Source organism: Benincasa hispida, chromosome 2 (assembly GCF_027475165.1).
Source record: "Benincasa hispida cultivar pf3 chromosome 2, pf3_genome.v1.1, whole genome shotgun sequence".
In the NCBI taxonomy this organism is placed as follows: Eukaryota; Viridiplantae; Streptophyta; class Magnoliopsida; order Cucurbitales; family Cucurbitaceae; genus Benincasa; species Benincasa hispida.
In genome coordinates this window covers 42168928-42192626 of record NC_143479.1, presented here as the reverse complement: position 1 = coordinate 42192626, position 23699 = coordinate 42168928, and the positions used below count along the sequence as shown (strand labels likewise).

At 36.3% G+C, this 23699-nt stretch overlaps 1 long non-coding RNA gene and 1 pseudogene across 1 annotated transcript; both read right to left on the bottom strand.

Moving 5' to 3' along the window:
- Positions 1-342: 342 nt before the first annotated feature.
- On the bottom strand, positions 343-14497 carry LOC120077216 (putative methylesterase 11, chloroplastic; annotated as a pseudogene).
- A 1979-nt stretch (positions 14498-16476) lies between these two features.
- On the bottom strand, positions 16477-17065 carry LOC150037903 (uncharacterized). Its single transcript, XR_016527481.1, has 2 exons — positions 16948-17065; positions 16477-16756 (listed from the first exon to the last, which is right to left on the bottom strand). It is a non-coding gene; the product is annotated as an uncharacterized LOC150037903 (long non-coding RNA).
- Between the last annotated feature and the right edge of the window lie 6634 nt (positions 17066-23699).

Here is a 23699-nt window from a genome sequence, read left to right as displayed (position 1 = left end):
GTGGCTTCATTTAACTCATTAGGAGACATCTCATTACTTACTCTTACTTAAAGTAATTAGGGTTCGGGTTTTATAATAGATCCTGTCAATAACCTGAAATGAAGAAGTTAATTCACAATCCTTTTGAAGAACATAATACACATCAACATGTGTACTTGGATACTTTGATAAGGAAATACCTAGGAAGGCCATATAAAACAAGAATAACAGTAACTTTACATCGACGGATTAATCTATAAGGCTCTGTAAACATGTCGATTATACAATAGCCTATGCCAATCCTCGGCCTCTTTGAGATTTGCAGAATTTGTTGGGAATATAATGACAGACCACATTGAAAAATTAAATTTGTGTAATTGGAAATAAAGAAATATCTAAGAGTGGGGAAATGTCATACGATAGCAACAGTCTGCTCTTCTGATAAGCAGAGTCCTCTAGTTTTCGACAAGTAATGATGACCCTATTAACCACAAGCAAAAAGAAAAATTAAATGAGTTCTTGATAAGGACGACGATGACATGCATTGCATAACACAAACAAGGTCCATTAGCTCTTACATTCTTTTCTCCTTCCATGGCCACATTAAGCACTAGCCTCTCAACCAACAACATGGGAACTTGTTGTTCCAGTTTCATATTCAGACCTCATAAAATTCTTGAATTTCGAGGTGTAGTGGTTGACATTAATGAGTATCCATGATTATTGAGTCCAAACACTCTAAACAGAGCTTCCGTCCATCATTAAGTAAAAGATAACTAGTGTCTCTTGGCTTCATCAATTAAAAAGTTAGTTCTGAGTTCAACTATAATGAACTGATGTGTGGAAAGCAATGATCAAACAGCTGTTTCAAATCGAGTTCAACCAAGATGACGAGAGCCATTTTCTAAAGATATTGTTTCTTCCGAATATGCACATGTGACCGGTAGAAGGGAAGAGAGTAAACACTATGAGACAAAAAATAATTTTAAAAAGTACCTCCATTCTTTCACAGCTACAACATCTCGAAGTTCCATCTTTTTCAATTCAATAGTTGTTGGAGGGTTGCTGCTGCCATTTGAGTACACAAAGACTTGAGCCTGTCACGTGACATCATCCAGACCAGCCTAGCACAGTTTCAAGCGTAGCTAAACTAAAATAAACATGACCAGAAGAGTGTAAAAAGATCGTCTAGCAGCATTGAATAAAAGCCACAAACAAAAATAAAGAGAAAACAACATTTAAAATTTTACAAGTTAATCATTTGTAACAATATGTAGTATTTTATATGAAATTCAACTTTCTACATACATTCAAGTCCAAAGCTATCACACCCCTCCCCAGGCCACCATCTAAGCCTAGAGAAGGGCGTGACTGCAGCAGTTATCAACCCTTAGGCTGACACTTACTGCCTAAACACTCTTGCGGAATAACTCTGATACCAAATACAAATTATATGCAATGGGACGGCTGTAGGCTCACAATTTATTAACTTAGAAACTTAATATGTTAAAAGTATTTACAACATTAGATTTACAAGTCCCAAAACCCACAAACCCTAGTCCCTATATGAACAATAGTAACATGTGTACAATAGTAACAATAACCACCTAACAAACAGTTACAAGTCTTTTGGTCCTTTAGTGGCAGAACAGATACTAAGCTATCTTCAGAGGATTTGACCGCTACCTGTGGGGGGGGGGGGACAAAAACTTTTGAAAACGGAGTGAGCTTACGCCCAATCAGTGACCGAGAAAACATAGTAAATTCTCATGCATGATTTCAGTAGTGAGTTTTTAACTGAAACATAAACTATTACAGTACTTGTACTGCAGCATAAACGCTTTCCAAGCGTAAAACATGTAAAGCTGTTTTAAACATAAAACAATAAAAGCATTTCTCAAATCAAAGTACTTTATAACTAGTAAAATAATCCCAACACTAACTACTAGTCCAGAGAGAACCCTTTTGCTCAATCTCTGACTTTATTCACCTGTGGCCACATTAGGTACTACTGCGCAGATACCTTCTCCTTGTACTTTAGTATCGAGCTACTAGGATACCTTCACCAATGTACTTCAGTATCCCGTTGGCTTGGTACCTTCTCAAATGTACTTCATAGATACCTTTTCCTTGTACTTCAGTATCTAGTTGGGTGGATGCCTTCTCCTTGTACTTCGGCATCGCATTTTACCAAAACTATTTATAAACAACTTTTCTCTTTAAAGCATGTACGGTATAACACATATACAACATGGCTTTAAAGATGGTAACGCATGTTGGATAAAATCAACATATGTAAATAGTTTTTCAACGATAGGCATGCGTTCACAACACAATTCAGATCTTGCTTGGAAACCACTTTATAAAACTAGTAAGAATGAGAATATTTTCGCAAACATGCTTTCTGTAAAACGTTTGTAATCAAAACAGTTTAAAAACATTTTAGTTCGAAAACATTTTAGCCACTCACCTCAATTTCTTAGGAGCTTTTCACTCTAGTAGCTCCTCGAGCTCCTTTTCATCCATAGAATCCAGATTCAACTTACAACTTAGATTACTCATAGTTCTGAACCTTATTTTGAAAGACTTCCTTCTACAAACTTATTCTAAAATGCCTCAAGAATATTACCCTATACTTTCAGCTTAGAATTTCTCGTGGTTTGGCCGGAATCTCAAAATATTCAAGACTGGCTCAGACTGATTCGACAGTCTGACCCTTCTGCATTCTTCTCAACCTTCAGCCCATCTCCTTTGAGTCTTTTCCTCCAGAAGCTCTACTCTAAAAATGATACTTCCAGAGCTTTCAGATGGCTTTAGAATCACTCCAAACGCACAAGTAGATTGGAAGATCTCCTCGTCCAAATTTGACACATTCCTCTTAACCCTCACTGCTCTCTACTTTCTCTACGAAATTTATGGTTTTTGTGTGATTTGAAAATGAAATCCCAACTCCCTCTTTATAGCCGTTCAAATTGCTCGTGGGATTGATAGCACCTACTTGGCTGCATGGCTAAATGTTTAATCCTCCCTTTATCAACGTAAGCTGACTTCACCTTAGTTCAATGTGTTCTTCCCAAACACATCCAACACAATTTCTTAGGATTTAAGAATTTCTCCTAATCGGACACCTATATTTTAATTGACGTTTGCCCTTACGTCTTCAAGGTTTGTTTGTATTCAAATTAGGGTTTTTACATGCATAATCCACCGTAACGCGTCCAAATACATCACCCAGAAGCTTGCTCGGCCGTTCAATGCATAGGCGAGGCGTGGGCGTGACGTTCGAATCGGACAAAGCAAGGCTAACGGATAGGCGCTCTTGCTCTTTCCACTCTTGGCAGTGTCGCTCTCTCTACTCTCGACAGTGTCTCTCTCTCCCACTTTCTCGCTGGTCTCGCTCTCTCCACTCTCGCTCTCTCCCCCCTTCTAGCTAAAAAATCTCGCTCTCTTCACTCTCGCTCTCTCTAGCAATCTCGCTGGTCTTGCTCTCTCCAATCTCGCTCTTTCTCTTGCTCTCTCCAGCTTTCTCTTTTTCTCTCCACTCTCGCTCTCTCCAGCTTTCTCACTCGCCTCGCTCTCACCACTCTCGCTCTCTCTAGCTTTCTCGCTAGTCTTGCTCTCTCTAATCTCACTCTTTCTCTCGCTCAAAATCTTGCTCTCAATGATCTCGCTCTCAACGATCTCTCTCTTAGCTACTGAGAACATTGTTGTCTCCGTGAAATTCCTACACGATTGTGCCACTAGTCACTTGCCTTCCAATGTTTTGTGCACAACACGCATTACACATAACTTCCATATTTTTCTCGGTCCTTCAGCCATAACGCATTTCACATAAATTTTTCATACTTAGCCAATTTTTCCCAAATTTCCCAAACTTAATTTCCATATTATTCCACACTAGCTCAACCTACTTATTATTTTTCCCCAACTTTCCCAACTCAATTCCATATTTTTCTTTTCAAATCCCCATTCTTTCTTCACCATTCCACACTAACTTTCTCATCAACATACTTATTATACAAATTTCATTACAATTTTACCAATTTAAGCTCGGCTTAATTTATTCAAAGAAAATATACTTAACACTTAGAAATTTCCTTTCCTTTAACTTAGGATTTAACTTTCACTTAGTTAATTCCTTTTATCACTTGCTTAAGTAAGGAAAATAGAAATCAGGGTTTCACATTTACTTTCCCCTTAAGAAAATTTTGTCCTCGAAATTTACTCGAACTAACTCTGGTTTAAGGTTTCACAACAACCACTGTTGTAACCTCCTATAACCTTGTCTATTACCACGCTTCCACTACGCTACTCTGATATCAATTCCTTAGTTTATCCAATGATACCTCACCTAGCTATCTCTAAGCTAGATGTTGAACCAAACTATCTACCACATAAACAATTTTATCTCAAACTTTAAATGAGAATAACTGAAATTCATACTTGCCTCCCTTGGTAGATCTTTAGGTATACATATTCTACCTTCTTTTAATAGCACTTTATCAGCTCTTAGTTGATAGTCCGTCCTCAATCCTTTATCCACTTCTTCAGCTAACTTCTTCAGATCAGAATCCTTTAATTGCTCACGTAGAATATTTTCTACAAGAGTAGGACGCACTTGAAATAAGGCTAGTAATCCTCCTTTTCGACCGATTGATAATGCTGCCCTAGCATTATACAACTCATGGATCATCTAACTTTTACTAAATTAATACCAGCTCTAGCTGATCTAGTTTTTCGACTTAAGGCATCAGCTACCACATATGTTTTACCTAGGTGATGGTCAATTGTACAGTCATAGTCTTTAATCAATTCAAGCCATCTTCTCTGTCTTAGGTTTAGTTCCTTTTGATCAAATATATGCTTTAGACTCTTATGGTCTGTAAATATATGACATCGCTCATGAAATAGGTAATGTCTCCACAATTTTAGAGCTAACACAACTGCTGCTAACTCTAAGTCGTGTGTAGGGTAATTACATTCATGCTTCTTTAATTGTCGCGAAGCATAGGCTATTACTTTTCCCTTCTGCATCAGCACACATCCTAATCCTTGTCGGGATGCATCACAATAAACTTCAAACCCCTTACCTGGTGTAGGTAGAGTTAATACTAGTGTTGATACTAACCTTTGTTTCAGCACTTGGAAACTATGCTCGCATTCTAGCGACCATTCAAACTTCGCATCTTTTCTCGTCATGTTTGTCAATGGAAGAGCTATCTTAGAGAAATCCTCCACGAATCTCCTATAATAACCTACTAAACCCAGAAAACTGTGTACTTCGGTTACATTCAGGGTCCGTTCCCAATTAACTATTGCTTCTATCTTTTGGGAATCAACACTAACTCCGTCAGCTGAAACTATATGCCCAAGAAATATGACTTGATTTAACCAAAAATCACACTTACTAAATTTGGCATATAACTTCTTTTCTCTTAAAGTTTTAATACCATCCTTAGATGTTCTTTGTGTTTTTCCGCACAACTGGAATACACTAGTATGCCATCTATGAATACTATCACAAACTGATCCAGATAAGAATGGAATATCCTATTCATCAAGTCCATAAATACCGCAGGAGCGTTTATCAGTCCAAATGGCATTACTAGGAACTCAAAATGTCCTTATCTAGTTCTGAATGCAATTTTTGGAACATCTGTGTCTTTCACCTTCAACTGGTGATAGCCTGACCTCAAATCTATCTTAGAGAACACCGTTGCTCCCTTTAACTGATCGAAGAGATCATCTATACGAGGCAATGGGTACTTATTCTTAATGGTCACTTTATTCAACTGTCTATAGTCTATGCATAATCTAAGAGTACCGTCTTTCTTTCTAACAAACAAGACTGGCGCTCCCTAAGGCACTGGGTCGAATGTACCCCTTATCCACAAGTTCCTGTAATTGAACTTTTAACTCTTTCAACTCCATTGGGGCCATCCTATATGGTGCTTGGGATATAGGTGCAGTACCAGGAATTAACTCAATGGTAAATTCCACTTCCCTATTAGGCGGTAAGCCTAATAATTCTTCAGGGAACACATCTAAGAATTCTTGTACTACAGGTACATCCTCAGGTTTTAGTTTCTTATCTTGGGAAACTACCACAGATGCTAAATAAGCTTCACATCCTTTACTCAATAGTTTCCTAGCTTTTACAGCTGATATTAAACTTCCTGGGAGTATTCTTTTACTTCCTACCAGAGTTATTTCTTTTTCACCGGGTTTCCTAAACACTATTTCTCTTCTAAAGCAATCCATAGTGGAATAGTGTTTACTTAGGAAATCCATACCTAAGATAACATCAAATTCCAGTAATTCTAATGGAATCAATTCTCGGAATCAAGTCTAAAAACTTTGGTCTCCAAGAATTACTTCACAATTCCTATAATACTCATGCACCACAAGAGTATCTCCTACGAACGTAGAGATAAATAATTCCTCATCCATACGTTCAGGTATTTTATCTATATGTAATGTACACATACTAGATATGAATGAGTGTGTAGAACCAGGATCAAATAATGCATAAGCGGATTGATTACATAAAGTTATCGTACCAGTTACGACATCTGGAGCTTCTTTCGCTTCCTGGTGTGTCATAGCGTACATTCTTCCCTGCTGCTGCTGCGGTGGTCATCCAACTACCCCTTTCTGCTTAGCCACATCGAATCCTTCTCCCCTAGTCCCGGTCGTTCTAGGTTGGTTTACCGTCTGGGTAACTCCTCTTTGCTCATTCTGTGCTCCATGACCTAGCTGAGGACAATCTCTTTTGAAATGCCAGCTTGTCCGCACTGGAAACACACATTCCTATTACCATAACATACTTCTGTATGAGGCCTACCACAGTTTACACAAAGTGGTTTCCTCCCCGTACTAGCCACCGACTCACTAGCACGACCTGATACTGATCTATCACTTTGTTTAGCTACAGGTCTGGACATCTTTCGACTCAAACTTTGTTGGCTCATGCCCCCAAAACTCCTTATCCCCAACTATCTAGAGAACGAGGATCTAAATTTTTTACTTCTTGTTTCTCCAGGCACTCTAAACTGTCCTTCTCCTGGTTGAAGTATATCTTCCCTCGCTACACTCTACTCTACTCGGATAGTGGTATCAACTAACTGAGTGAAATTCACCCAATTAGATGTAGAGGTAACGGGTGTACGTATTTTCCTTCTTAGGCCACTCTCAATTCTCCTACACCTCCTCTTCTCTTCCGTGATGATCAGAAGGGCAACTTGAGATAACTCAGTAAATTTTTGTTCATACTCAGCAACCGTCAACACTCCTTGAGTTAGCCTAAGGAATTCCTCCCTCTTCGCATCTCTAAAAGAACTAGGGTACTATTTATCCTCAAATACTTGTCTAAACTCAAACCAAGTCATAGTTTTTGAACTACTCCTTCTAGCCTCTATCACTTTCCACCACTTCTCAGCCCATTTTTGCAGCAAGAATGCCGCTAACTCGACCTTACGGTCCTCAGGGCATCTTATAACTTTAAAACACTGTTCAATCAAATCCAACCAAGTCTCAGCATCTAATGAATCTGTGGCTCCATCGAACGTCGTTGCTCCAAAAGCTTTCAGCCTCTCGACGACGAACTTCTTTTCTGGATCGTTTTGAATCGATCCTACACTCGTCGCTAATCTTTGACTGATTCTATCGAACACTCAATCCTCCATCTCAGGATCTATACCTACCTTTGGTGTACTAGACTTGTTTTCAGAAGTTGCCTCCTGTTCTACTGAGTCTCTAACTCTTTTCCCCTTCGGATCTGGGTCTGACAAGACCTCAAGACCTCTACTGGTAATGTCAATATTCCTCTTCTCAGTCAGCTTGCTTCGCTTGCCACTTCTTCTTAGCATCTTTGTCTAATTATTAGGTACACATGTTAGGGACTTATCTATGGGACTTAATCTAATGCATGAACTCTCTCTTTCACCCAAAGTCTTATGTTTTAGTACTAAGCTAGCTTAAATCTTTCCCAAGTTTACGTATAACCTTTAGTACCAAGCTAGTATCAACTTAGACTTTACACCAAACCTTTTCCTAAGGTTACGTATAACCTTTGTTCCGATACCAAACTGGTACCAGCTAACTCTTTAACCTTCCCAGAAACTTATACTGGATACCAAGCTGGTATAAACTAATTCCTCAATTGTCCCAAAAACTTATGCTCTAGTACCAAACTATCACACCCCGACCCAGACCACCCTCTTAGCCTAGAGAAAGGCAAGACTGTAGCAGCTATCAACCCTTAGGCTGACACTTACTGCCTAAAAACTCTTGCGGAATAACTCTGATACCAAATACAAATTATATGCAACGGGACGGCCGTAGGCCCACAATTTATTAACTTAGAAACTTAATATGTTTAGAGTATTTACAACATTAGATTTACAAGTCCCAAAACCCACAAACCCTAGTCCCTATATGAACAATAGTAACATGTGTACAATATCAAAAGTAACCACCTAGCAAACGGTTACAAGTCTTTTGGTCCTTTAGTGGCAGAGCAGATACTGAGCTATCTTCAGAGGATTTGACCGCTACCTGTGGGGGGGGGAACAAAAACATTTGAAAACGGAGTGAGCTTACGCTCAATGAGTAACCGAGAAAACATAGTAAATTCTCATGCATGATTTCAGTAGTGAGTTTTTAACTGAAACATAAACTTTTACAGTACTTGTATTACAGCATAAACGTCCAAGCGTAAAAAAAGTAAAGCTATTTTAAACATAAAACAATAAAATCATTTCTCAAATCAAAGTACTTTATAACTGGTAAAATAATCCCAACACCAACTACTAGTCCAGAGAGAACCCTTTTGCTCAATCTCTAACTTTATTCACCTGTGGGCACATTAGGTACTACTGCTCAGATACCTTCTCCTTGTACTTTAGTATCGAGCTACTAGGATACCTTCTCCAACGTACTTCAGTATCCCATTGGCTTGGTACCTTCTCAAATGTACTTCATAAATACCTTTTCCTTGTACTTCAGTATCTAGTTGGGTGGATGCCTTCTCTTTGTACTTCGACATCGCATTTTACCAAAACTATTTACAAACAACTTTTCTCTTTAAAGCATGTACGGTATAACACATATACAACATGGCTTTTAAGATGGTAATGCATGCTGGATAAAATCAACATATGTAAATAGTTTTTCAACGATAGGCATGCGTTCACAACACAATTCAGATCTTGCTTGGAAACCACTTTATAAAACTAGTAAGAATGAGAATATTTTCGCAAACATGCTTTCTGTAAAACGTTTGTAATCAAAACAGTTTAAAAACATTTTAGTTTGAAAACATTTTAGCCACTCACCTCAATGTCTTAGGAGCTTTTCACTCAAGTAGCTTCTCGGGTCCTTTTCACCCCTAGAATCCAGATTCAATTTTCAACTTAGATTACTCATAGTTCTACACCTTATTTTGAAATACTTCCTTCTACAAACTTATTCTAAAATGTCTCAGGAATCTTACCCTAAACTTTCAGCTCAGAATTTCTCGTGGTTTGGCCGTAATCTCAAAATCTTCAAGACTGGCTCAGACTGATTCGACAGTCTGACCCTTCTGCATTCTTCTCAACCTCTAGCCCAGTTCCTTTTTGAGCCTTTTCCTCTGGTAGCCCTACTCTGAAAACTAGACTTCTAAAGCTTTCAGATGGCTTTGGAATTACTCCAAACGCACAAGTATATTGGAAGATCTTCTCATCCAAATTTGACACATTTATCTGAATCCTCACTACCCTCTACTTTCTCTACGAAATTTATGATTTTTGTGTGATTTGAAAATGAAATCCCAACTCCCTATTTACAGGCGTTCAAATTGCTCGTGGAATTGACAGAACCTACTTGGGTGCATGGCCAAATGTTTAATCCTCCCTTTATCAACGTAAGCTGACTTCACCTTGGTTCAATGTATTCTTCCCAAACGCATCCAACACAATTTCTTAGGGTTTAAGAATTTCTCTTAATCGGACACCTAACTTTTAATTGACATTTTCCCTTACGTCTTCAAGCTTTGTTTGTATTCAAATTAGGGTTTTTACATGCATAATCTACCCCAACGCGTCCAAATTCATCGCCCAGAATCTTGCTCGGCCATTCAATGCATAAGCGAGGCGTGGGCGTGACTTTCGAATCAGACAAAGCAAGGATAACGTATAGGTGCTCTCGCTCTTTCTACTCTCGGCAGTGTCGCTCTCTCCCTCCTTCTCGCTCAAAATCTCGCTCTCTTCACTCTCGCTCTCTCCAGAAATCTCGCTGGTCTTGCTCTCTTTCCCGCTCTCTCCAGCTTTCTCTTTTTCTCTCCACTCTCGCTCTCTCCAGCTTTCTCGCTGATCTCGCTCTCTCCACTCTCGCTCTCTCCAACTTTTTCGTTGGTCTTGCTCTCTCCAATCTCACTCTTTCTCTCGCTCAAAATCTTGCTCTCAATAATCTCGCTCTCAACGATCTCGTTGATCTCACTCTCAACGATCTCGCTCTTAGCTACTGCGAATATTGTTTGTCTCCGTGCAATTCCTACACGATTGTGCCACTAGTTACTTGTCTTCCAGTGCTTTGTGCACAACATGCATTACACATAACTTCCATATTTTTCTCGGTCCTTCAGCCATAACGCATTTCACATAAATTTTCCAAACTTAATTTTCATATTATTCCACACTAGCTCAACCTACTTATTATTTTTCCCCAACTTTCTCAACTCAATTCCATATTTTTCTTTCCAAATCCCCATTCTTTCTTCACCATTCCACACTAACTTTCTCATCAACATACTTATTATGCAAATTTCATTACAATTTTACCAATTTAAGCTCGACTTAATTTATTCAAAGAAAATCTAACTTAGAAATTTCCTTCCCCTTAACTTAGGATTTAACTTTCACTTAGTTAATTCCTTTTATCACTTTCTTAAGTAAGGAAAATAGAAATCCGGGTTTCACAAAAGCTACAAAATCAACTATATCAAGGAATGAGAGTACCTTCAAGGAGAACATATCAAGAGTGTTTTGCACATCACTCAACATTGTTGCGGCAAGGAAGATAACCTTCGCAATTTTGAAATGAAATAATTCCATTGCATACGAAATATAAGCACCACCAAAATCATGCCCAACTAGGATAACCTGCATAAGTTAAGAAGATAAAAAAAATTAAGCTTTGAGGGAGTCAAGTGCAAAATACAATAGCTTAATAAAAAAAATAGACAATCGAAATAGAAAAACCTATCTCAATAACATTTTTGTTAAATCACCACTAAACCCAAGCGTTCGTCCAAAAATTAGGATCGAGTAAATTTAATACTCTCCGTGAAATTTCAACACCCATGAGCATGCATATGTATGAATACCAATGCCTACAGAATATAAATCTATATATGTACATACTGTTGGGAATGTCCTAGAACTTGCAGTTCATGTCAAACCTTCTATTTATCAATAATAATGACTTGTTGATTTTGCATCTTATTATGGAAATTCAATAAATGTATCCTTGGCTATAGGATGAATACTGTAACTTTATGTAGTGACATAAACAGGATCAAGTTGACAGTATAGAACTAAAATGGTCTAATAAGTATATGGATGAAATTGGGTATCTCATCCTGGTAACACTATTGGATGCGGCCCACTCTGTAGTTGTTACAAGAAGTTATAAGGTGCTACAAACGATGTGATCCACAAATCATTCATGTTGAGACATGTGAGTGGGGGCATCCTATGCAATGAGTTTGCATATAGACTGGACCAGGAAAATAGTCACTTTTCTTTATAACGACCATTTAGGGTTAAAACTGACTATTTCATTTATCATATAACCTAGTTTAACTCGGTCTTAATCCTGAGCTAGCTATGAACTCTTGTTTGTTCGGGATTATTCTTTGATCTACAAATAGTGAAAGTAGTCCAACAATACTGCTCAATAAGCTTACCATTTTGGGGATAAGATCGGATGAATAGCTAAGGACATAATCTTGCAAGATGGAATTCACTCCTACACTATTTAAGGGTTAGCAGATAGGTTGTTCTCTTAAGTACTGATTCCAGATCTTGAACAATCGGGGCCTTGCCTTCTCATGATAGAGAAAGGATTTGATTCATAGAGATTATGAATCAGAATTGTTTATTAGAGGATCAGTAAGAACTTAAGGAACAAGATGTATTCATAAGGGTAAAATAGTATTCCTGACCTAGCTGTGATTATGAACAACCTGTGAAGGATCGACTTAATGATTATGGTTATTAAGTGGACATAATATATCTCTAGGGAGGGGAGTTCAACTATGGGCTATAGTGAAATGTCACGAATGGGGGTTAGATCGGACTAATGAGTTTAGCCGATTAATCTCGAATCGTTGGAGTCCATGATCTGTAGGTCCGCGATGTACCCCTACTAGCTCGTAAATGGATAAACTTTAGAGTAGCTTGAGAAATTAATTTGAAACGTTCAAATTAAATGGAACAGAAGAATATATATTTAAATATGATTTAAATATATGACGATGATTATTGTGCAAAAAATTAATTCAATATTTTATATTAAATTAATTTGTGGAATTAATTTTAGAAAATAATTTTTCAGTTTATTAAATCAAAATGTTTTTTAAATCAATTTTTTATTTTTAAAAGAAAATTGGAAAATCAGTTTTGCATGCCTCTCAAATGGAAAATGTTGTTTTTCCATTATCATCATCTTCATGCTCACACAAAGCCCATCTCCTTCTCTTCATTAATACTCCAAGCATGAGTTGCAAGCTAAGCAATTCCTTCTTTGCATGTTCATCTGCAATAAATAAAGAAGTTTGGAGTTATTTGAGAAGAGCTAATACAGAAATTTTGAGAGAAAATCTCTGTTAGAAGAAAGAGTTCTTCCAATTGGGCTGTTGTGAGTTCTTCACTGTTCTTCATTGATTCAAGCTATTCTTGAGTCCTACAACTCTGTCTAAAGCTCCAAGAGTATAGTGGGGAAGACCTTGAGGTGGTTCACAGTGATATTTGGAGAAGACCGCTGCTGTACAATCAAGTTCTTGGAGAGTTCTTCAAAGGTATGATCTTAAAACCCTCTTTTTGGAAAAGCAAGCTTTAGTTTCTGCCAAAATTAATGAATTTGTATGCTTATGGATCCTTGATACTTCCGCTGCATGTTATTTAACTCTTACACATACATACTTGAATGTGTGTGTGTATATATATATATATTTAGTAAACTGGGTTAAAAGGATGGAAACCTTTTCGCTAGCAGGAAGCTTTTAAAGAACATCCGTGAGTAGCTGCACATATTGCGAGAGATCTGTGATGCTGTTTGGATCAAGTGAATGAATTTCTGAACTAGTTAAGTCTATCGTCATAGCTCTGTAGCCTACATCTTCAAGAAGATCGATAGTTCTATACCAACACCAAGCACCAAAACCACATCCATTGACAAGAATAAAGTGGTTTGTTTCCAAGTCATCTAGCTTTATGTCCTCTCAATTTGAAACTTATTCGAACCATAAATGCTTTTGGCAGGAAACTCAGAAAATAAATTTTTGGAACAATATGTGAAAAAGACAAACAATCAGCAAAACTCTATTGATAATTTGAACAATCCAATTAGTTTATTTAGAAACTTGACATAGAAGTTCATCTATACAAACCCCATTGTTTCCTATGTCCTTTATATTAGTGACTCATTCTGATTCTAAATTAAAATCGTAAGAATTAGACACATACAAATATATAATTAATTCATCAAGTATAATTTGAAAGAGGAGAATGAAACAGTTAGTAAACAAAACTGAAGACTATCATTCTTTTCCCCTCTATTAGCCAAAATTAATTTTCAATTATCCTCCTTGTAGTTTAAATAAGTCTAAATTTAACATACAGTTACAACGAAGTTGTTCGTTAAATACAGGATGGGAAAACGATAATTCACTTCATCGTACTTTGAACGATTAAAATCTTTAAAAGCTCTCATTAGGGTCCAATCGATTAAACTTCCCGCTAAAATTGGTCCAAAAATTTCAATCCAGTTCCCACACAGACAAAATTGAAATTCCCCTAACACAATGCACAATTTCACAATCCACAACACAAAAATTTCAATCAACACTCATCTGTCAATAATCAAACATCGAATCCTCAATCATCTATACCAATCACAGTCACATAATCAAATTCAAATCTCAATGAACCTGATTAACAAGTTGCTGAGGTTGAAAGAGAGGGTCAGTGAGGGAGCGAGCTCAAGAACTCGAACTCCGCGACAAGGCGTTCTGATTCTTCTTACTAGAGGTTGGCTGTCGGAGCGAAGTAGAGCGATCAAACAACACGGGACAATTGAGTGAACGTTTCTGGAAAAGCGCCGCCACTGCCTCCAAAGCCTGATCTAAAGTCAGCAAGTCTCTGATCTTCTCTCTCCCCGAAGAGCACATTCGAGACCATCATTTGCTGGAAATGGACAAGGATGGGGGTCGGGGAAGGTGTTGATCGGATGCTTGGCCGGGTTGTGGGTTTCGCATGGAAGGATGAAAGGAGTCGTGTTGGAAGGGTTTCGCGTGTGGGTTGTGCATGAGTGGAAGTCTGAGAATGAAAGAAAAAAGAAAATATGGGGGAGAGTGAAACAGAAAATGAAAAGAAATGGGGAAAAAAAGAAAATTAGTATTTTTTAAAAAAAAAAAAGCGGATCTTTAATGTTGGTTTTAAACCGACATTAAAGATATACCTACAATGTCGGTTTAAAATCAACATTAAAGATCCGCTTTTTTAAGTAAAAAATGAAACCGACATTATACATCCGATTTCACTTTTTTCAATTGACATTAAAGCCCAAAACTCTTGTAGTGTGTGTTAATTTTATATAAACGATAGTTAAAAAAAAAAAAAGAAAAAAACACTATATATATATATATAAAGAACAAACTATATATGGTAATATAATATATAAACTCTAATTTTATAATTTTCTCTGCTACACGATCACTGAGTAATACTAGACGATCAGCCACAAACACCCAGCGACCATTTACCTAGAACTACACGATTGCTTACAAAATATTACACGATCACTTACCAGTTTCTATACGATCGCCTACCAAATGTTATACGATCGTCTACCAAATGCTACACAATCGCTGAGCTTTGCTACACGATCGCTGAGTAACACTAGATGATCACCCACAAACACCCCGCAATCGCTTACTCGGAACTACACGATCGCTTACCAGTTTCTATAAGATCGCCTACCAAATGCTATACGATCCCCTACCAAATGCTACACGATCGATGAGTAACACTAGACGATCACCTACAAACACTCCACAATCACTTACCCTGAACTACATGATCGCTTACAAAAATTACACGATCGCTTACTAGTTTCTATATGATCGCCTACCAAATGCTATACGATCGCCTACCAAATGCTACATGATCGCTGAGCTCTACTATACGATCGCTTAGCTTTGCTACACGATCGCTGAGTAACACTAGACGATCGCCTGCAAACACCCCACGATTGCTTACCCGACACTACACGATCACTTACAAAACATTACACGATCGTTTACCAGTTTCTATACGATCTCCTACCAAATGCTATACGATCGTCTACAAAATACTATACGATCGCCTACCAAATGCTATACGATCGCCTACCAAATGTTATATGATCGCTTACAAGACATTACACAATCTTTCTTGATACGAAAAAAATGTTAAGTAAGAGCTTCTTATACTTGACACGTGAAACGTGTAAAGTAAGACCTTATATTACTTGACACGTAAATCGTGTCAAGTACAGGTTCGTGTGAAAATATTTGAAATATTCCGTCAATCTCCACTTTTTTAACAACATTTTTTTGTCCAAAATTATATTACTTGGCGTTTTTCCACAGAAACGTCAAGTAATTAAAAATAACAAGTGTCAAGTATGATAGATTTTGTAGAAGTGGTATATTTTGAACCAAAACTACATTCTTTTCAAATTATACAGATTCATATTTTTCATCTCTGTAATCAAATTATTGTCGCTAATTTGGTAAGTTACATTCAATTTTCATGTTTCAATTACTTTTATATATTAATTTGCATTAGTTATTTTATGCTTTAATTTATTTATTCTACATTACTAATTCTTCGTCCTATAAATCGATTATTCACCTTAACATTGAGAAAGATTTATTTAATCAGATGGATAATGAAGTTGTAATGTTGTGATTTCCTATTATAGAGAACAATTGGATAAACAAAATCAATCGTACAATAAATTTATAAATGCATCCTAAATAAAATTTCTTAATTTATAACTATTCACATACATTCTTTTTCTTGAAGTTGTTGGTTTTTAGATTAAATATATAACATGTTATTGTGAAAAAAACACACACATATTTACTGTTCCTTTGCACATAATCAAGATTTATGAGGTATTAAATTGAGTGTACTACTCAATAAGTTTTGTAGACAACTATCATAGAATCGGCAAAATAAAATCAAAAGGTTTAAGGAACAATAATATAAAACAGCCCTTTATTCCATTTGATTCAGAAAGAAAATGCATTGTGTATTGAAAGTAGACATAGAAAGAAATTAGAAAGATCAACAAGGATAGCGACAAAGACAAGTATCACTTGGCGTTCGAAAGAAAAAGCACAGTCCTATTGCCTTTGCTCCAAAGTAGGCTTTACAGCCACTCATACATTCAGCATCCTTACACCCTCCACCATGCAATGCCTTCTCACATAACATTTCACTTTCAACACTTCTCATCATCGTTTCCCCTGCATTCACCAAAATCCAGTCATCGTATGTCAATAAACTATCAACTTTGTAAATATTGAACCATGATGGTTTCGTTTGGATCGATACGATAAATTAATATAATTCGTCATACAAGTAGTTAAAATGAGAAAAATAAAAGCATTCTTGTGATGAAGAAACTCAAAGAAATAATAAAGCTAGGTAGGGGTACCATTGAAAATGAGTAAAACCATAAGAACAATGGCTGAGAGGGAGATAGACTTCATGTTTCTTATTGATTAATCTTTGTGAAATTTTAAATGATAGTATTCAGGAATTGGTGTTTTGGGTATATATAAGAAAAATATGGGTTTGGTTTTGTGTAATTTTCCCTCTTTGCATTAATTTCTATAATCCTTTTTAGAATATTTTGGTGTCATTTTCAAATTTTCATTTAAGAAAAATAATAGAATTGATTTGCTTCTTTTATTTTGGGTAAAGTGGTCAAATGGATGAGGAATAGACACTTCCTTCTTGGGATCCAAATCCAATTATTCCATTTATGTAATAATTGGTTGTTAACTTATTGGTTAAATTATACATTGTGGAATAAAAAACTATGGTCATTTTATTTAATTAGTATCCTAAATCTTGTCATTGCCAAGGATACATTTCTTTTACAATACAATCTGCTAATAATGGGTTGTTAGAACTAATTTCTCTCCTCAAGTTAATTTTGACTCACTTTGTGCATGATAGCAATAGACCGTTGGATAAATTAATAAGTTTATCAATATAAAAGTTAGGTAACATTGTTAAGGACGACAACTATAGAAAAATATTAATGAGTAATTTAGGTCTCGTTTGGTAATCATTTTTTTTAATTAAGTCTATAGATACTATTTCCTCTTTTGTTATCTACTTTTTACAAATGGTTTAGAAAATCAAGCCATAACTTAAAAACTAAAAAAAAAAAATAGTTTTAAAAAAGTTGTTTTTGTTTTTTGAATTTGGCTAAGAATTCAATCATTGTATTTAAGAAAGATGAAAACCATCGTAAGAAATCAATAAAACATTTTAGTTTTTTTTTTCTTTCTTGTGAAATTGATAATTTTGAAAAAATTATTCAATGTTTAATTTGTCAACAAAATAAAGTTGAACTGAAACTTGACATTCTCCAACTCTAGAGTATGTGCATATTTGAGTTCCATCATTTACTAAATATCATTTTTAATATGTTTTTTTTTTTTTTTTAACACAAAAAACCACCATCTTCAAAATGACCATCGTTGTTGTACCGTGGAACATCCACTGTCTTGAAAATAAAATTCGACATGAACTCAGTGCTAAATCGTGCTCCCCAAGTTTTACTCAACCTCCAAACTCAAAGGTGAACTCGTTAAAGAAAAGAATGGAATCTTGGAAACTATGCTCATAATAGTATAAATAAAATAATAAAGCAGTAGAAGGAAAAGTTGACCTCTGACTCTCAAGAGATGTAAAAGATTAGGCAAAATTTTAAGTAGGTCAAAAAATTATGGTAGTAAAATTATGGTGTTTTTTATGTGCAAGCAGGATTACCTAAACCCCGATCCACAATTTGGTAGTTACTTTGCATTCCTTTATATTTATATCCCTTTGGCATTGTTAAAACTTTCAATATGAGACAACTCCTTTCCCACTTCCTCTTGTTTTTGCTATGGGCCTTGACCCAAAGTGTAACAACCCATAATTAACACTCTAAGTTAGGGAATGTTATCAAAATTTAACCTGTAACTTACTTTACTAACTCTTATATTTTAGAAAAATTTTAACAACATAACAAGAATCACAACAAAATCAAATTTTACTTTGACACATATTTCAAAGAAACGCACTCCCAATAACAATCAATAACATACTTCTTCTCAGCGAGACAACTAGAGTTACACAAAATCTAACATTCCAATCAATTTAATAACTTAACAAACGTTTCTGAATTCTAGCATGAAATTCGTTACCAATTCAAAATAAAGTCAATCTCAAACTAATGCTTATGTTAAATAAAATAACTATGTCTATTACAACCACCCATCCTATGTCTAAATCATTGAAATAACATAAATAAACACGACAATTAAGTTGCCAAAGTCCTTAACAAAATAAACTCAAGAATGCAGAAAACTAAAAAATACGCATAAAGGTTAGTCTTTCTCAAGTCTCCTCCTCGACATTACCAAGGTGGCAATACTTATAAGCACTTACCAAAACTACATTCTTTTTAAATTGTACACATTCATATTTTTCATCTCTCTAATCAAATTATTGTCGCTAATTTGGAGATTATCTTAAATTACATTCGATTTTCATGTTTCAATTACTTTTATACATTAATTTGCATTAGTTATTTTATGCTTCAATTTCTTTATTCTATTTTTTTAATTTTCATCCTCTAGATCGATTATTCACATAAACATTGAAAAGTGCTATAAGTGATCTTATCCTAATCACTCATGTACATGTAAGCAACGGTGTAATATACAAAGAGTTTGTATAAGACCAGACCACAAAATGAATAGTCTCACTATATAACACTGTTGATAGAAGATACTTACATTTCACCAGGAAAACCATAGGTGACTTGACCTGAATCCTAACTGAGTTGTGAACCATGCCTATAAAGCTAACCCTTTGATTTGCATGGAGGAGATGTATCGCCGACTCAATATGTCTACCATTTTGGGAATTTGTCTAATTGGGGAGCTGGGAGTGCAGCTACAAAAGATGCAATGCACTTCTCTATAGTTAGAGAAAGTAGAGAAATTGCTTCCTTAAGGGCTGATTTCAAACTTTGAACAATGTGGCGCCACACCCTCTCCTGGCTCGAGAAGGGTTTGGTCATAGTTGGACTATGACTTATTGTTCATTAGAGAAATCAGTGGTACTTAAGGAGTTATGTTGGGTTTTATGTCATAAAACTCGTGGTTTGTAAACAATAAAACTTATTCTGAAAATTCAATAAAGTTGTTATTGAATATATAAATTGCTTATTTCGTTTTAAAAATAAATCCAATACACTAAAAGATCCATGACTATTACATGAATACTTGAATTTTATGTAGAGACATAAGGTTCGAGTAAATAGTCAAAATGATCTATAATATATGAATAAGATTGGGTGTCTTATTCTAGTAACACTATTGGATGCGACCCACTTTGTAGTTGTTACAAGAAGTTGTAAAGTACTACAGACGAAGTGATCCTGATTCGTACATGTAATGTCATGAGGAGTGGGGGTGTCATGTGCAATAAGTTTGCACAAGATCAAACCACAAAATAAGTCACTCTTATTTTATAACGTTGTTTTCTGTCTATGACTAACTATTTCACAATAATGACCTAGGTAACTTAACCTGATTCCTGAGCTAACTATGAACTCTTGTTTATTTGGGATTATCCTTAGATTTTTATGGGTGAGGGTTGGCTCAACAACGTCGGCTCAATAAGCCTCCCATTTCAAGAGTAAGACCGGGTAGATAGTTAGGGACATAGGGTGCAAGATGGAATTCACTCCTACCCACTTTTAGGAATAGTAGAGAGGTTGTTCCCTTAAGTGCTGACTCCAGGTCTTGAATAAGAGGCCCGCCCACCAATTGGCTTGAGAGGGACTTGGTTTGATGATCGGATCACAAAAATATTGCATTAGAGGATCGGTGGAACTTAAATAACAAAAGGTAATCTCGGGGGTAAAACAGTCATTTGACCCAGCCATTATTACGAATAACCTATAAAGGGTTAACTTACTAATCATGGTTATATCGAGTGGACACAGTATATATACAGTGAGGGGAGTGCAACTCTGGGCTTTAGTGGAGTGACCTAGTAGTTAACGAATAGGGGTTAATTCGGTGTAAAGAGTTTAGCCAATTAATCTCGAATCATTGAATCCCATGATTTGTAGGTCCACGAGGTCCCCCTACTAGCTCACAAATGGAATAGCCTTTAAGTAGCGTTATAACTTGATTTGAAACGTTCAAATCAGAATTAAGGGAATCAGTAATTATATGTGATATAATTACGCATTTAATTTTAGAATTAAACAAAATTGAAGAATAAATTAATATTTAAATATGATTTAAATATTAAATTCATGAGTAGGATTTCATGACGATGGAATTGGTGTTAAATTAATTTGATATTAAATTAATTGCATTAATTAAATTGTTTAATTAATTATTAATTATTAATTTTGAATTAATTTTTGTAAAATTAAATATAATTTCAGTTTTAATTACTGAATTAAAAGTTGAAGTTAAAATTAATTTGTAAATAAGTTTCAAATTAATAAAAGAGGGAGGGGGGAGGAATTGGAAATGGAGAAGTTGGATTTTCCCACTTTCATTTCCAACTTGCTTACACATATTCCACTAAGATTTTCAGTCAAATTCACAAGCATGAGCTGTGAATCATGGAAGAGTTGGTTTGCATGGTTATCATACTTTATATACTTCAGAATTGAACCAAATTTGGGCATGCAAAAGGGTTGTTTCTGGCTAAAAATCTCTCTTTAAAAAAGGGTTCTTCACAAGATGCTAAAACTAGAAAGCTTCCTCCAAATTCCCTTCAATTCAAGTTTAATTTGAATCCCACAAATCAATCCGAGAAACCTAGAGGATGGTAGGAAAGGCCTTGTGGTGGTTCACGAGCTGAATATAAGGACATAGCAACTGAGGATCGTGATTAAAGTGTTACTTCAATGACATGTTATGAAACCCTCTTGTTAGTTAAAAGCATGCTTAATTCAAAGTCAAAATTAATAAATTAGAATGCTTAATGATCCGTTTTTATTCCATTGCATGTTTTCTAATATTTCATTGGTATCAGAGCATCATTTAAGCATTCAATTTGGTTTAATTTTGGCTTGGTGGGTGTTTTTTCATAAGATATATGAAAATGGTGAACTAATATAGATTTTTGAGATTTTCCATTAAAATTCTCTTTTATTCCTTTGTTAAATTTTTAATTGGCTATTCATTAATGAGCTTACATGTATGCTCAAGAGTCTGTAATTTATTTGGAGTCATTAAATTTGAAATTAATATGTAATTAAACAATGAAGTGAAAAAGGTCAAGTTGCTGCAAATTCAAGTGGAGCTTCTGCCTAGCCAGCGTTGCAACACTTCTCATGTTGCTGCCCAGACGTTGAAAATGTTGGATCAACACCAGCACACAGCAGAAGAAAACAGGATCCATAAGCATTCTAATTCATTAATTTTGGTTGAAAAGAAACATGCTAAAAATAGAGTATAATGGGTTTCATGAATATACCTTGGCCGAACCAACGAAATCTCCATTTCCAGTTACAAAATCCATTGAATCCTTGTGCAGACCACCACAAGATTTTCCCTACTATCTTCTTGGTACTCTAGATTGAGTTATGGTACTCTAGATTGAGTTCTGGGACTCAAAATAAGCTAAAATCAAATGGAATATGGAGAAAGCTCACTGAACCAACCCATTGAAGAATACCTTTTTCATCCGAATTTTTCAGCAAAAATTCAGTCGGTTCATCCTCTCCACTTTCTTCACTCCAATCTCTTCAAACTGTCCGTCAGCCCGCTTTTAAACTGTCTTGTGGGAACACCTGCTACACTTCTCTATTACTATATCTGACCATATCTCGTACCAAGGCTGAAACAGTACCGAGATGAACCAGAAGTAGGGGGTCCTACTCAACTCTTCATTGTCAACTAGCGCAGACTAGCGGTTAGACGCTTCGTTTGTATGGCCTTTCCCTGCATTATATACCACGTTTCATTTTCATAGCCCCACCCACAAGAACTTCCACTTCTGTTTTCCTTCCAAAAGGTAGCCCTCCACTTCAGGCGATTACGCTCTTCACGGGTTGGATTTCATTTTTTTCATCATCCCTAGATGTCGCAAGCCCAGTAGAGTGTAGAACATTGACAGGGAACCGCGAGGACATTCAGGGCCCGATCTTCTACTACCTACCTTGATTCATGGGGCAGGGAGCCAACATGGTTGATGCAATTGCACCCTGATCTACGGCTGTAAAGCTTTCCCATTCGCATGCCTTAGGCGGGGGGTCACCGCTTGATCTTTGTTTCTTCAGAACGAGGTCTGAAGAAAGGCAGGAATAAGGGCTCCTTAAGGTAGCCAAGCGAGATTCACAGATTTCATAGTTTCATCGAGGTCGTAATGAGTTTAGTTAGCATGAAACGGGCGGGGCCATCTTAGGAAGCGGATCTTCATCTACGGGGGACAGTTGGCTATTTGACACTTCTGCTATAGCTTAGTGTTGACCATAATGCTTTTTCTTCTCAGTTTTGTTCGTACACGAGTGACCAGCGGCGAACGTACTCCCCAAGAAGGATACTTAACGCGTTAGCTATAGCACTGCACGAGTTGATACGCACAGCACCTTGTATTCATCGTTTACAGCTAGGACTACTGGGGTATCTAATCCCATTCGTTCCCTTAGCTTTTGTCTCTCATTGTCAGTGTCGGCTCAACAGAGTGCTTTCGCCGTTGGTGTTCTTTTCGATCTCTATGCATTTCACCGCTCCACCGGAAACTCCCTCTGCCCCTATCGTACTCCAGCTTGGTATTTTCCCTGGACCTCCCTTCGAAAATTATTTGCACGGGTCAATACCAAGGTGAATAGAGAAAGTGTTCATAGTAAGTAAGAGATCGACACATGTCAATGTATCCTACGGTCTCCTTCATTAGGTTACACCGTGAGATTTCTATGATCTGCTTGCGTGTCATCCTGGAGAGACTACCCATTCGGAGGGCCTGATCAAGTTTGCATTATTTCGATAAGGGGCTAAAAGATCCTCTACTTTAATTCCTATTGCTGAAAAAAACGATGCGGTCATCAACGAGCAAACTTAGGTGTCCTTTATTCTGGAATCTCTTCCAAAGAGTTTCCTCTAATTCTGCAGTAAAGCAATTATCAATAAAATAGAGTACACTATAACTACC